General features: G+C 34.6%; 1 long non-coding RNA gene across 1 annotated transcript in view; it reads right to left on the reverse strand.

Moving 5' to 3' along the window:
* Nucleotides 1–10,360: 10,360 nt before the first annotated feature.
* The window catches only part of LOC134739382 (uncharacterized), a 44,545-nt gene continuing 40,944 nt past the window's right edge, over nucleotides 10,361–13,961 (reverse strand). The window contains exon 3 of the long non-coding RNA XR_010125978.1: nucleotides 10,361–10,445. This is a non-coding gene — a long non-coding RNA (uncharacterized LOC134739382). The remainder of the gene's footprint in view (nucleotides 10,446–13,961) is intronic.

Genomic DNA, 13,961 nt, shown 5'->3' on the forward strand with positions numbered 1-13,961 from the left:
AGGCATATTAGTTACTTGGTAGATTTGCTGTGATAATTAAATGAAATTATATACATTAAGCATTTATTGAGGTGCTAGGCACATTCAGAAAATGATTATTTTCTCGACCTCAAATTCAAATCCACAAGAAATGAATTCCTGTCATTCTTCTACCACCAATAAGTCCCAGTTTGGAATTCCAATGCTCAAGCCTGAAACCCTGACTTTGTAACTGGGTGCCAGCCCCTAACTCCCTGCTCCAGACTATCCACTACCCTGAGCCTCTTCTTGTTACCTACTACAAGGCTTTGAAATAATTGCTTGTCGTCCCTCTGCTTAGATAGACATTCTGCTCATTTCTTGGACTGCTTGAGAAATTCTAGCCTTTGTTTCTTGAATCTCCTGTCCTCTCCCTTTCTTGGGACTCAGAAATCAATTGCCCAAAATGAAGGCCTCAGTATCAGAAACAGAAGTTTTTCTCTGACTTTTTGCTGTCGCTTTCTGTCTTATTTTCCACCAAGGCAAATCATAAGAACTAGACTCTCTTTTTCCTAAGGTGGGTCATAAAAACCAGAACCCCTTTTCCCCAAAGCCAGCCATAAAACCTAAAAATTTTACTCTGGGTTTTCTTCTGTCTGTATTAAAACTGGCCATAAAAAAAATTATCTGACCTACCTTGTTTGACTATAGGTCATAAGCCTCCTATACCAAAGAGGGTCCTTCCCCATACCCGGAAGGAAGAAATACAAGTTTGGAGAGACCAAGAAGAATATCGACAGACAAGACTTGAGTTTCTCCACTCAGTCTATTAATGTTAGATCATACTCTTTTTGTCTAATCATGTTTTTGCACAGCTATTCATACTTTGTTGAACCTAAGTGTAAAAATGGACACTTTGCCCTGTATCTTTGGGTCTTTATTCTGAAGGCTCTGGTGTACGTATTAATAATTTTTGAATGCCTTTTCTCCAATTAATATGCCTTGGCTAAATAAATGACTATAATTTTACAATGACCTGTGATCCTATTTCGAGTAAGTGTTTTAAACTTTTGATGTTTGACAGACTTTTCAAAATCAAAATTTCAAATTCTACATGTATGTTCTTTTAACCTCACACTAACTTTTCAGATATTAGGGATCCTGGAAGTCCAAGAGGGACATATCAGGCATGTTTGGTATGTTAAAATCATGTGGGGAACATTGTCAAATAAGAAATAGTGTTTAACTTTCTATGGTTTATATTTACCTAAATGTGTTGTTAACTTATGTTCCAAAATTACATGAGATTTCTAAAATTCTGATATGTCGTAGTATATGTTATCAGTAATAATTATGATTATTATGTTAACATCATTATATACCACAAAAATAACTAAATTTTCTTTTCAATTGTCTTTCACCATGACTATTCTAGGATTTTTGTCATCCACAAACAATCATTGTTTTATTTTTTAATTATTCTCCAAAAGTGGTTTATAATTACCTACAGTCCAAAATTTACTTCTTCTTTTAAAAAACCCATGTAAAGGACTCTCTGACAAGTACTCTTGACAGGTTTCTAGTAACTTTGGAGATCATACCATTAGACTAGGTAAAAACTTCCAGGACTTCAATTAAAAAGCTGATGCATTCATGAGGAATACTAATCCAACATCAAACAGAACAAAAGTTAATTACATGGGACTAAACTGACAAAAGACTAAAATAGTTTTTATATTTTTTTCACTTAAAACACTGCTGATTCTTTTTTTTTTCTTTTTAATTTTATTTTTTCTTTTTTGAAATGGAGTCTTGCTCTGTCACCAGGCTGGAGTGCAGTGGCACGATCTCGGCTCACTGCAACTTCCACCTCCCAGGTTCAAGCGAGTCTTCTGCTTCAGCCAGCCTCCTGAGTAGCTGGGACTACAAGCATGTGCCACCACACCTGGCTAATTTTTGTATTTTTAGTAGAGATGGGGTTTCATCATGTTGTCCAGGATAGTCTCGATCTCTTGACCTCATGATCCACCTGCCTCGGCCTCCCAAAGTGCTGGGATTACAAGCATGAGGCACCGTGCCCAGCCTTTTTTTTTTTTTTTATACTCAAGAATTTTTTTTCTTTTTAGCAATTTATAGCTGACAACAATTTGGTACAATATACCTTTGTAAAAAAACCTGATTTTCTTTGTCTGTCTATCTGACTTATCCAGAGTTTAGAAATAATTTGTGAGTATTCTTAATTTATTATAATTATTTACAAAAGTTCAATAAAAGTCTGTTTTCTTATGTAATGGGACACAATGAAAGACACTAGTTATTTAATGAAGGATTTGACCGGAACAGAATATATTCCAATAAGACTGAACTGCTTTGAGGAATCAAGGTTGACTTTATAGAGTAAATAAAAAGCCTCTCTAAAAGGCTGGGTTGGTACCTTGTCTACACAGTTCTTTTACAAGGTTCCTGACCTGTGATAAGTAAAAAAAAAAAAAAAAAAAAGTCACTTTCTGATAGGCCCAGAAACCAAGTTATTTGGGGATCCACCCCCCCAAAAAAGAAATTTATCCAGGTATTACAGACAGCCTGATGATAAATCCTTGGCTTGGCTTCCGAGCCTTGAGAGACTTTTAAAAGTCTAATCTGTGATTCCTTGTAAAATTTTTTCAACAAAGCCAATTTAAAAAGAATCTATATGGCCAATCACTATTCATACTACATTTTATACAAATAATCGGGCCAAGTGTAGTAAAATTGTAACTTATTTACAAATAAACTGGTCCTGCTATGACTTTTCTTTAGTAAAAATGGGGGACTAGAAAAAAATTGTTTAAAATAAACTAAAACATACCTGTTATTAGATTCTAGCCTTAATCATTGTTTTTGAGTTTTTATTATTTTCCTACAATTCAGACTAAATCCTAAATTCTTTCCTGGCTATAAGTCTCCCAACTAATGTTTCCAAATTTTTTCTACTTTCTGACTAAAAATTACTAAAATTAATACTGCTTTTGCCTAAAGCCCTATAAGTTAAAGATAGACAATTTGATAAAAACTTGTTTTAAAAATCATAACAACTTAATATACAAACAGCCTTTGAGCTTGACAATTTGTAGACTACTCAAAAGTTCCCTTGAATGCCTGATATAAACTACGAACAAAAAAAAATCTGTCGGATTGTTACTATCTGCTCTCACTTCATCTAAAGGTGCTTCAAGCCTAACATCTAAAAATCTTCTCAACGGGCTGCCTCTTACACTCAAAACCTAAGTTTATAGTTTTTTTCTAACGATTAGCTTTTGTTTTTCTTTTGTTTCCATAAAAATGCCTCTTATTCAATATCTGTCTGATTGCTAAAATCATAAAGAAACCCAAACTTTGGTAAAATCCCATCTGCAAGACCATTGCCTGAAATAAGATGCAACTATTAACTGTTTAACTTGACTGCCCTGTTCTCAAGACTAAGAGACTGCTTCAATTAAATGGCTTATACAACAATCCACCAACCCAATTACTGGCCTGTGAAACTTATTGGGGAAGTTTTACGCCAGGGAAGGTTGGAAAACAGAAAACATTCAAAAACAGCCTCAGAAACAGCCTCAGGGAAAAAAAAAAAAAGATGTTTTCTCTGACCTTCTCCTACCCTCCTGCCTCCCATCGTTCAGCCTCATTCTCCCCCAAGGCTGGCCATACAAACTTGAATCCCTCTTCCACAAGCCAGGATAAAAATCAGAACCTCTTTTCCTCAAAGCCAGCCATAAAACCTAAAAATTTGACTCCAGCTTTTCTTCTGCCTTTTTGTATAAAAACTGGCAATAAAAAATTATCAGACCCCCTTTCCAGAGAGGGTCCTGTCCCATATCCAGAACACATGCTCTGAAAAACCAAGACAAATCTAGACCAAGAGGCCTTGCTAGATTGCTCTAGTCCATCTATTAACATTAGATAATACCCTATTTTTCCAAACATATTTCTACGCAGCTATCCATACTTTCTTGAACCTAAGCATAAAAATGGACAATTTTTTCTATATCTTTGGGTCTTCATTCCAAAGGATCCTGTTTACACATTAATAAATTTTGAATGCTTTTTCTCCAGTTAATCTGATATTTATGAGTTCATTTCTCAGTAAACCTTCAGAAGGACAAAGTAAAAATTTTCCCTTGGCCCTGTATTCTCAAGGCTCATTCCTTAAACCATTAACTCTTGGCTTTGCTGCATGTTTCCACACAAGATACTTGTTTAATAAAGAAACGACATTTCACTTTCTTCTAGCCCTGCAGATCATCCTGCACTCCTCAGCCCCACCAGCCTTCTTCCCACTTAAACCCAGGGCCTAAAAGGAGCTTCACTTCAACAAAATGTTTAATACATTTTGAAGGAAAAATACAGTTTTGATTTAAGAAATACATAGATGGTAGCTTTTGAGATAGACATTTGAAAATATTAAATTTAAGAGGAAAACAGAGCAAAGAATCACAAAGAGTTGTTTTAGTGGAAGTTGAAGATAAGGGAATCATGTCCATGGACCCAGGCCAGATATAGCTCTCAAGGATTTCTCAAAACCATTTACCTCTCACTTTTCATTGCTACCTCCACAGCCTCAGTTTAGGCTCTAGTTATCTTTGGCAGACACTACAATCATTGATTCATAATTGGGCTCACTGTAATCAGTCATAGCCTCTAGTTCATTCTCCACAAAGAAATCAATACTTAAAATGCTAACCTGCCTATCTGAATGGTTATACCTTAATTACACCACAAGGTACAAAGTAAAAAGTATAAATCAATACTACTGAAAGCGCCAGCCCAAAATTGTTTGTTATAAATCAATGATTAGCAAAGCACAGAAATGAAGTAAGCATTTAGAATCCTTTCTAGCAATTTGAAATTGCCTCAATATCCATGTATGTAATTTTATATTTTATAAACATATCCATCCACATCATATTTGAAATTAAAAGATAATAATAAATTGTCCCCTCACTATACATAGTTGAGAAGTATTATTCTAACCATCTTAGCATGACATACAAAGTCAGCATCTGCCACTTGTCAGTCTCTGCAACTGTGCCTTCTGCCTTCTCCAAGCTAGAATTTTATCCAGTAATTTCAACTCACTTGTTCACTACGCCCATCAGTAAACCATAGCACAGGGCTGTATCATATGGTGGTTAAGGATATGGACTCTGGAGTCAGAGAGCAGGGTTCCAAATCTGTCCTCTATCATTTACTGGCTATGTGACCTTAGGTAATTCACTTAAACATTCTGTGCTTCAATTTCTTCATACATAAAACTGGGGTAGTAATAGCTGCCTCATATGTTTGTGGGACACATGAAATGGTTTCATGCATCACCTAAAATAGTACCTAAAATCAATGTTAAGATCATTGTAGTTTTTATTATTTTAGTTTCCATTCCTTGATAGTGTGTTTTCTCTGCCTTACTTGCCTTCCTCTAACTTTGCATCTGGCTAGTAAGCAGCTTTAAAGACAAATTACAGTTTGTCTTCTCCAGGAGGCATTCCTTGATTTTCCCAGGCTGATTTATGTGTTCACTCTGTGCTACCTCATCACCCTGAACTGATGCCTCTATCATAGCATCTATCACATGATATAAGGACGTCTTTATGTGTTTGTTTCTTCTACTTTGTTAAGTCTTGATGAAGACTTAACACCTATGAAATGCTTAATACATATTAACAGACCCCATAAACATACATATTTAACAGATCTCATTTTGATCCTTAGAAAGATACATGTTCACACCATCTTACCATTTCAACTGGGCATTGCTTCCTGGAAGAAAATCTGGATGGGAAGAAATAGCTTTGGTGCCCAGAGTAAGATAAATGGGGATTGCAGCCTCTTGGCTTGCCCTCTCTGCAATTAGCATTGGCCTTGAGACTTGCAACAGTATATATACCAATCCCAAAGAAACTAGCCCAGGTAAAGGCTATGGACGGCAAGACCCATGCCATAAAAATATGCCCCTTCCTCATCTGATTCTTTCATAGTGTTCATAATACAAACAGTGAAGAGAAGAGATTTACAGTTTTCTTCATAGTTAATCTATTTTCTATTTATTATGCTTCTGAGTATAAGCACAATTATTTGAGGAAGCAAAGAAATGCTCCAAATTTTAAATTAAACTAAAAATGAGTTGTGCATTAACAATGGTTACAGCATTCTCTAATTAATTAGACTTAAAGGTGACAGCGTTTTCAAAAATCTCCTATTGTCAATATAAAGTAGCTAAAACCCCAATTATCAATGACCATGTGAAAAAAAACTGGTACTCAAATACCATTAACAGCCATAATGAAATCACAAATAATAGTGCTACTGTAAGCCTCTTCATAATCTTTATCAAATAGAGCCTAAAAGGAAAACAAAGATTCGTCTGGGCACAGGTTTCTCAGACAATGGCTAAAGAGCATGCAAATTACCTCGATAGGTCAAAAACTATAAGGAAATCAGGCCTCTGAGGAAAAAATAAAATGAAAAATACAATCAAGTGAATTGATAGCTACTTTTAGTTGTCCAGCATAAAGGAGAAAAGCAGGGAAACCTGAAAAAATTTAAATTGCAAACAATCTAAAATATTGTAGCAAATTATTTCAAGTTTTCTCATATGACTAATCTACTTTTACAAGGCATGAAAAAAATAATACCTACCTGTTTGAGCTTGAGCACTTTTTCATGGTCCTATTCAGTATATAAGTATGTGCAGGAGCTGTAAGAACAAAAGTGCAAGGAGAAAGGATGAAGAAAGCTGGAGGCTGACTGAGCCACTGAATACTGAAGCTTACAGGCACTTTCTTATCGAAATGCTCACAGATGCAAGGCCCCATGTACAAGGCAAGAAAAAGCACTAGAATTTTAATAATCACTTCTAAAAGAGTATTAATATGATGCATGATTTTAGAAAACAGGCTTTTAAAATTGCTACTTTATTGAGCAATTTCCATAAAAGATTTCATTATGTTAATTTAAAGATGCGAACAGCAAAAACTGAGAGTAAAATAATTTTAACTTCTCATTTTGTAACATATGGTGTTAAAAAGTGAAGCAGTCAAAAGGAAAGACATTTGAATAATAGGAAAATCTTACAGGTGGTATTTAAGTCAGAAATTTTTCTTTTCTATCTATATTTAGGGATATTATTAAACTCCTTCCAGGGCAGCAACACTAAAAGAGATTGTGTCTTACACATCCTTGCAAACATCTAGTGCAAATGTAAAAAACTTGTGCTTCTGGATAATCATACCTCCAGGATTTTAGCATTGTGTGGGTCTGTGTGAATTATTTTGCAAATGCAAATAATGTATCATCTAGAGAAACAGGAATTCAGTAGTTGGAATTTGACGAGATCAAAAGGATAAAAGGTGTTTACTTTATAAACTAAATGTTGAAAAGTTTCAGGTAAAGAGACATGCTTTTTATAAAATTAGTTTAGCAACCCTAATATCAGTAAGAAACAATACAATACCAACAACATTGATGTGCAAAAGGTCATCATTTGTAAGATAAATGATATCCGACATGGTGAAAAAGGAAAGTCATGTCAACTGAAACAAGAATGAATACAAATCAGGTCATTCCTGGCTAAGGGTGTCATCAAAACCTTCGTAAAGAAAGAATGGTAAGAAAAAGGCCAGCACCAGCTCATTCTCTTCTCACTTAAAAAACAAAACAAAACAAAACAAAACAAAACAAGAAAAACCCACCATGGTAACCCCTAAAAATCAATAGACCTAATGTGCTATTTTTAGCAGTTTAAGCATTTTGCTACTGATAGACCTTTATGGTTTCTTCTTGTTGTTTTGCCACTGTACTCAGCAGGACATTTATCATCCTTGTATATATACACTTAAGTCATTTTACTTTGGAATGTACACATCTGATTCCCAAAAGTGGTTCACATGGTATGTGAGCTATTCTTGCTCTTTTTTAACCTGAACGTATGTGTGTGGGATAGGAGGAATCAAAATAATTAAATTAGTAATGACTTGGTTGTTATTAGGAGAGTTCAGCATCTTCATGAAGTACATTTCCAGAAAAGCATTTAATTCAATAATTTGGTTTACTTAGTGGACCTCGCCTTATTAAAATGGTGAGTGTAATTTCACAAAAAAAAAAAGAAAAGAAAAGAAAAAGAAAGAAAGAAATTGACCAGGTCAAGGTGCAAGTGTAACAGTTATAAATATGGCACATACGTTTTAGAATGTAATAGAGAAATTTTCATAAGTGGCCTTCTTTCTTATTCTATTCTCATTTTTCTTCTCTTCCCCAGACTTACCCCATGTGCCAATCATATTTTGTTTGTTTAAAGCCACTACAGTTTGACGAAATACCACACTTTTTCACAAGCCCACTTAGGCTGTGAACAAACCATTTCCTCTGCTGGAACATTCACCTTATACTACCCCTGCTCCATTCCCACCAGATAAACTCTTCCTTCAGCCTTGAAAACTAGGTTTCATGTCACTCTGGTAGGGTAAAGTCCCCCATCTGGATACGCGTACTTGAATAAAGCTCCATCTTTTAGATAACACATTATCATACTCTATTGTAATGCCTTGTCTGTCTCCCTCATTGCAATGTGACTTTTTGAAGGCAGAGCTGTCTTTTGTCTCTGATAACTTAGAACTTATTACAGTGCAGACTTTCAGATTTTTTTTTTTTTTTTACTTAACTGGATGAAAGAGTAATATAGAAAGAAAGAGGGCCACGGACATTAACTATTTAGGCACCTACATTTAACTGTCATGTAGAGAAAAAAAAGCCTAGTGAGTTGCCCGAAAAAGAAGTATTTAAAAAGTAAATAGAGAAAGAGGCAATAGATCTGTGGGTATGAGAGTTTGAAAAGGAGAGTAGAAAACATTGTCAAATGCTATAGAAAAAGGTTGAAAGAAACAGAAAGGAAAAGGAGAAATACTAAAGAAAGCCTGAAGTGAGGACACAATATATTTAATAGCTTTAGTTGGCTATGAAGGCTAAAGGAATAGGTGTTAGCAACTCCTGTGTCTTGGGACTGGAGAATCAACTAAAAGAGTGTTTAGAAAGACAATTAAGGGGCAAGGATGGGGCAACTGAACTTGAGTAGATGTAGATAAACTGAAATAGAGGCTGAGAAACAATAAGAAGAGGTGCAAAATAGGGACACTACGATAATAACAAGCAAAGTCTGTGTTCCCACCTTGCCCGTATACTCCACATCACTGCACTCCCCCACCTCCCCACCCTGCTTTACCCTTAGGTAGTGGGTATTCCAACAAATTCAAGCTTCAATCTGCCTGGAAGTATGTCTAGTCACATTCCATGTAAATGGAGATTTCTATCCCAACAAAAGTTTTTTTCATCATTATTACTATTTAGAAAGCCCAGATTTCTATCCCAACAAAAATTTTATTCTTCATCATTACTATTTAGAAAGCCCAGATTCACTTGTTATAAAAAAGAAAAATTAATAATAACAATAAAGTACAATCTGCCACTGTAGCTTCATTTGTTATGCTATGCTTAGAAAAACAGAGATGTTTATGAAGAGCTACTTGTAAGATAAATTTATGTTAAACATTTCATTTATTTATTCATATGTCAAAAATTATACACATAGCTGCAAAAAAATAGCTTATACAGGAAATGAGACCAACTAGTAGGCTTTTTTTAAAATATGACAGAATTATAACCTGCCTGAAGGTGATAAGAAGTGGAAAAATCACAACATAAAGAGAAAATCATCACAGGAAGTGAACCCTGATAAGAAAATTGGTTCTGTAAAGTATAAAATTACTCTTTTTAATTTTTAAATTTCATATTTTATAGAGAAGGAATGTCTTATATAGAAATGCAGCTACTTAAAAATTGGAGTACTTCTATCTATGATATAGAAAACTGTATTGATATATTTTCCTTTACTGCAAATGGTAATTACCAGAGCTTTCCTGCTAAAGACCAGTACGTTATCATTAAAATAATCATAGCTCTGTAATAATTTATATTGTTTTGTTTAATTTATGAATTAATAATTACGTAATATGCTTCTCACTTTTTTTTTAGTAAATTATAAATTTGGTTGCTGAATAAAAATATCGGCAAAAACCATTCTATTGCTCTCCAAAAGCTATAGCCTAATGCAGTTCTTGGCATGCTTCCCATATTTTCTTATGTACCACAGCTCAAATTTTTGTCTAATTCTTAAGACTTACAATTAGGAAGAAGAATGAAATCAAATGATAAACTAAAATAGATGTTTTCTAGTGTGGTTTTTAACTTCCTCTGACTCATGCTTTTTCTGCTTTAGAAAATGATGTGCTTCTTAGAATGAGCATAAGTCAGAGAGCATCATTAAACTTCTAATAAACCTTACACACCACCACCTATGATTTAAATTACTTACCTAATGGTGAAAGCTTTCATATACCATCCCCAGTCTCTTGAACATTTGGAGTTTCCTTCATTTTCTGTAGAACAATTTGTTCCTCCTAAGTACAGAATAGCTTGGTGTGAATTGATCACTTAACATATATGGTAGAAAATGTTAAACATGAAATGTATTTTATATTTAGTACTATAAATACTATACTATTAATACAAATTAACTGGCATCTTTGGATTCAATGTCTTAATAGTATACCTGTGAAAAAGATCTTGTGATTAAAGACCAAATAATAATAATAATTTCTCTGGAATTATCAAGCCATGAAAACACATTGCAAAGCAATCCAGATTCAAATATTTATGTTTGGAAATTATTTTAAGTTTGTTTTATGCACTCTCAATTTGCTAATTAGGAGAGAATTCAGAAAATAAATTTTAAGACAAACATTCTATGATACATTAGGTATTTTTTCAGTTGACTAGCTACCTAATAGTTTTATTATTCTCTAAAGCATATTTGCCAGTTTTATCACCATTCTTATAAGATTTTCATGACCAATATCTTCTCTTTTTAGCTTGGGAGAGTTTTAGAATTGTGCTCCCTTAAAAGAGAATGAGAAAAAGATCATTTCGCTCTCTTTTTAATCTCCAGGTTTAGATGTTGCTTGAAATGGTCAATTTTCTCACTGTCAACACATTATATATTAGAGATAGTTTCTTGGAATCAAAGAAAACAGAGAATCTCAGAGAGAATTATCATAAAGTTTCCCTATACATTTTGTCTGGCAGAGAACAGGCCACAATGTATATAGAGCAATAACTCTCTTCCCTTTGAGAAATAAGCTGCTACTGAAGAGTAGCAATGCCAAATTCTCGTGGAGTTTTACTAAAATAATTTGTATTGTAGAACTACTGGAACTACTGGAAATAAAAATGTGCTGACCTCTCCCCACTCCTGGTCTGTTCACATAATTTAATTTAGAGAAAGGAGAACCATTCAGTGAGGTAACGATTAAATTAAATAGAAGTTTAAGGAAGTTATACTTTCCTCACTGTGACTGAGACACAGAAATTGTGATGGTTAATATTGAGTGCAAACTTGATTGTATTGAAGGATGCAAAGTATTGTTTCTGGGTGTGTCTGTGAGGGTGTTGCCAAAGGAGATTAACATTTGAATCAGTTGACTGGGTGAGGCCGACCCACCCTCAATCTGGGTGGGCACCATCTAATCCTCCGCCAGCATGGCAAGAAAAAAGCAGGCAGGAGAAGATGGAAGAGCAGACTTTCTGAGGCTTCTGGCCTTCAGCTTTCTCCCATGCTGGATTTTTACTGTCCTCAAACATTAGACTCTCAGTTCTTCAGCTTTTGGACTCTTGGACTTACACCAGTGGTTTGCAAGGGGCTCTTGGGCCTTCAGCCACAGACTGAAGGCTGCCCTGTAGATTTCCTGACTTTTGTGGTTTGGGGACTTGGACTGGTCCACCGCTGGCTTCCTTGCTCCTTAACTTGCAGACAGCCTATTGTGGGACTTTACCTTTGTGATCATGTGAGTCAACTCTGCTTAATAAACTCCCTTTCATATATACATCTATCCTATTAGTTCTGTCTGTCTCTCTAGAGAACCCTGACTAATGCAGAAATCAAGGACAAAAGGAGTTTGGGTGAAAGAAGAAAGTTTTGGTTGAAATAATTTTAATAAACTAGAATTAAGGTTAAAGAGATCTTGAGCTCTGTCATCATTAACTTCTGTGTGAAATAGTGAAGAAAAAGTGAGAAAGCAAGGTAAATAGGAAAGAGATGACTGAAAATATGAAAAACTGATCATTTGTGCTTTTTTTCTTTCTCTAAATAATTTTTAAAATGGAGAAACTCACAAGGGCAAATAGAGCTAGAGATAAATATTCTCCGGTGAGAGTTGCCATCAAAGGTTTGGACTTGTTAGAGGGCAGATAAAGTAAATGACTTACAGTACAGAGAAAGTTGAGACTTAAGTGCCTATTGAGGAGGATGCCCAGAGTAACCAGGCTTTCTAGGCTACAAAAATCTTTCTGAAAGGCTTAGAATTTGAGGCACAGAAGTCTTGGGAGCAAGAGGAGTTGGGGCCAGCCTCAGTTTAAAGTCTACATAGAGGTTAGGTTGCCTAGATTCCATCTCTCACCCAACACAGACAACTAAATAATCCTTTCCAACCAAGCAAGAGATGAGTGATTTATTCCCCCAGCAGAATAGAGCAGCAAGTTCCAAGTCTCAGAGAAACTGGAAGAGAAATGCAAACCAAAGCTACAAACTGATTTAAGTGCACATCAGTTAGAACACCTAAAATTAAAAGGATTGGCAATACCAACTATTGGTAAGGAAACTGAAACTCTCATGCGTTGCTGAAAATGTAAATGTACAACCACCTTGGGAAACAGTTTAACAGTTTCCTGTATGTTTAAACATACATCTGTCTTTTGATCCAGCAATTCTACTCCTAAATATTTACCCAAGAGAAGTGAAAACATACATTCACTCAAATATTTGCACAAGAATATTTATAACAGCTTTACTCGTAATAGCCCAAACTGGAAACAACTCAGATGTCCAACAGCAATTGAATTGATAAACAAATTATGATTTAATAATATAATGCAATATTACTTAGTAATAGAAGGGAGTAGATTACTTATACAACAGCATGGATGGATCTTAAAATTACTTTGCTGAAAATATATGGAAAACACAAAATGGTATATATTACATGATTTCATGTATATGAAAACCCAGAAAAGGCAAGACATCTATACAGACAGAAAGCAGATATTTGGGGTTGCCTCTAGCAGGGTTTCAGATGGGGATTGACTACAGATTGGCATTAAAGAACTTTCTGTGGTAATTAAATATTGATTGTGTTAGTGGTTATATAAACATATATGTTTGTCACAAAAACTAAGCTGTGCTTAAAATAAGTGCATTATATTATCCATAAATAATACTTTTAGAATGTTGATTTTAAAAAATAGATCAAAGTAAGTTGCAGTGTGTATTGTTTAATTTAACATTTAAATATTTGCTTTGTAACAGAGAAGATGTAAATGCATTTGAAGATTGAAGGAAAGATTCTACTGTATTAATAAAAACATGTTGATATGAGCAAAAGAAGGAAAAATTGATGAAGCATCATTCTGGAGTTGACGGGAAGGTTCAAAATTATAAGTAGAGGGGCTAGCCCCATAATGGTAACCACCATAGTAACCATTCACTTTGTTAAAGACTCTGTTAAAGATTTATATAAATTGTCTTAATTCATCATCAAAATAATCTTATGATACAGGCAGTATGATTCCCACTTTACAGATGACAAACTTAGGATTCATAAAGATTAATAGTATCCTCAAGGTAGCACAACTACTCAGTGGTAAAACTGGGATTTCAGTTAATGTCTTAGAGCATTTATTTTAGAAAACTTATAATTGTAAACTCTCTGTCTCTTTGAAATATACTTAAATCTTTTCTAAAGCTAAATAAACTTGTCAGCTTTAGGACCCAGGAATGTCTTTCTCAAGGACCTAGGAAACATGTTTTTGAAATGTAATCATCAAAGAAGATAGGAACCCTACCTCTCACCTTCTGTGGGAGG

This window comes from Pongo pygmaeus, chromosome 3, assembly GCF_028885625.2.
Source record: "Pongo pygmaeus isolate AG05252 chromosome 3, NHGRI_mPonPyg2-v2.0_pri, whole genome shotgun sequence".
Lineage (NCBI taxonomy): Eukaryota > Metazoa > Chordata > Mammalia > Primates > Hominidae > Pongo > Pongo pygmaeus.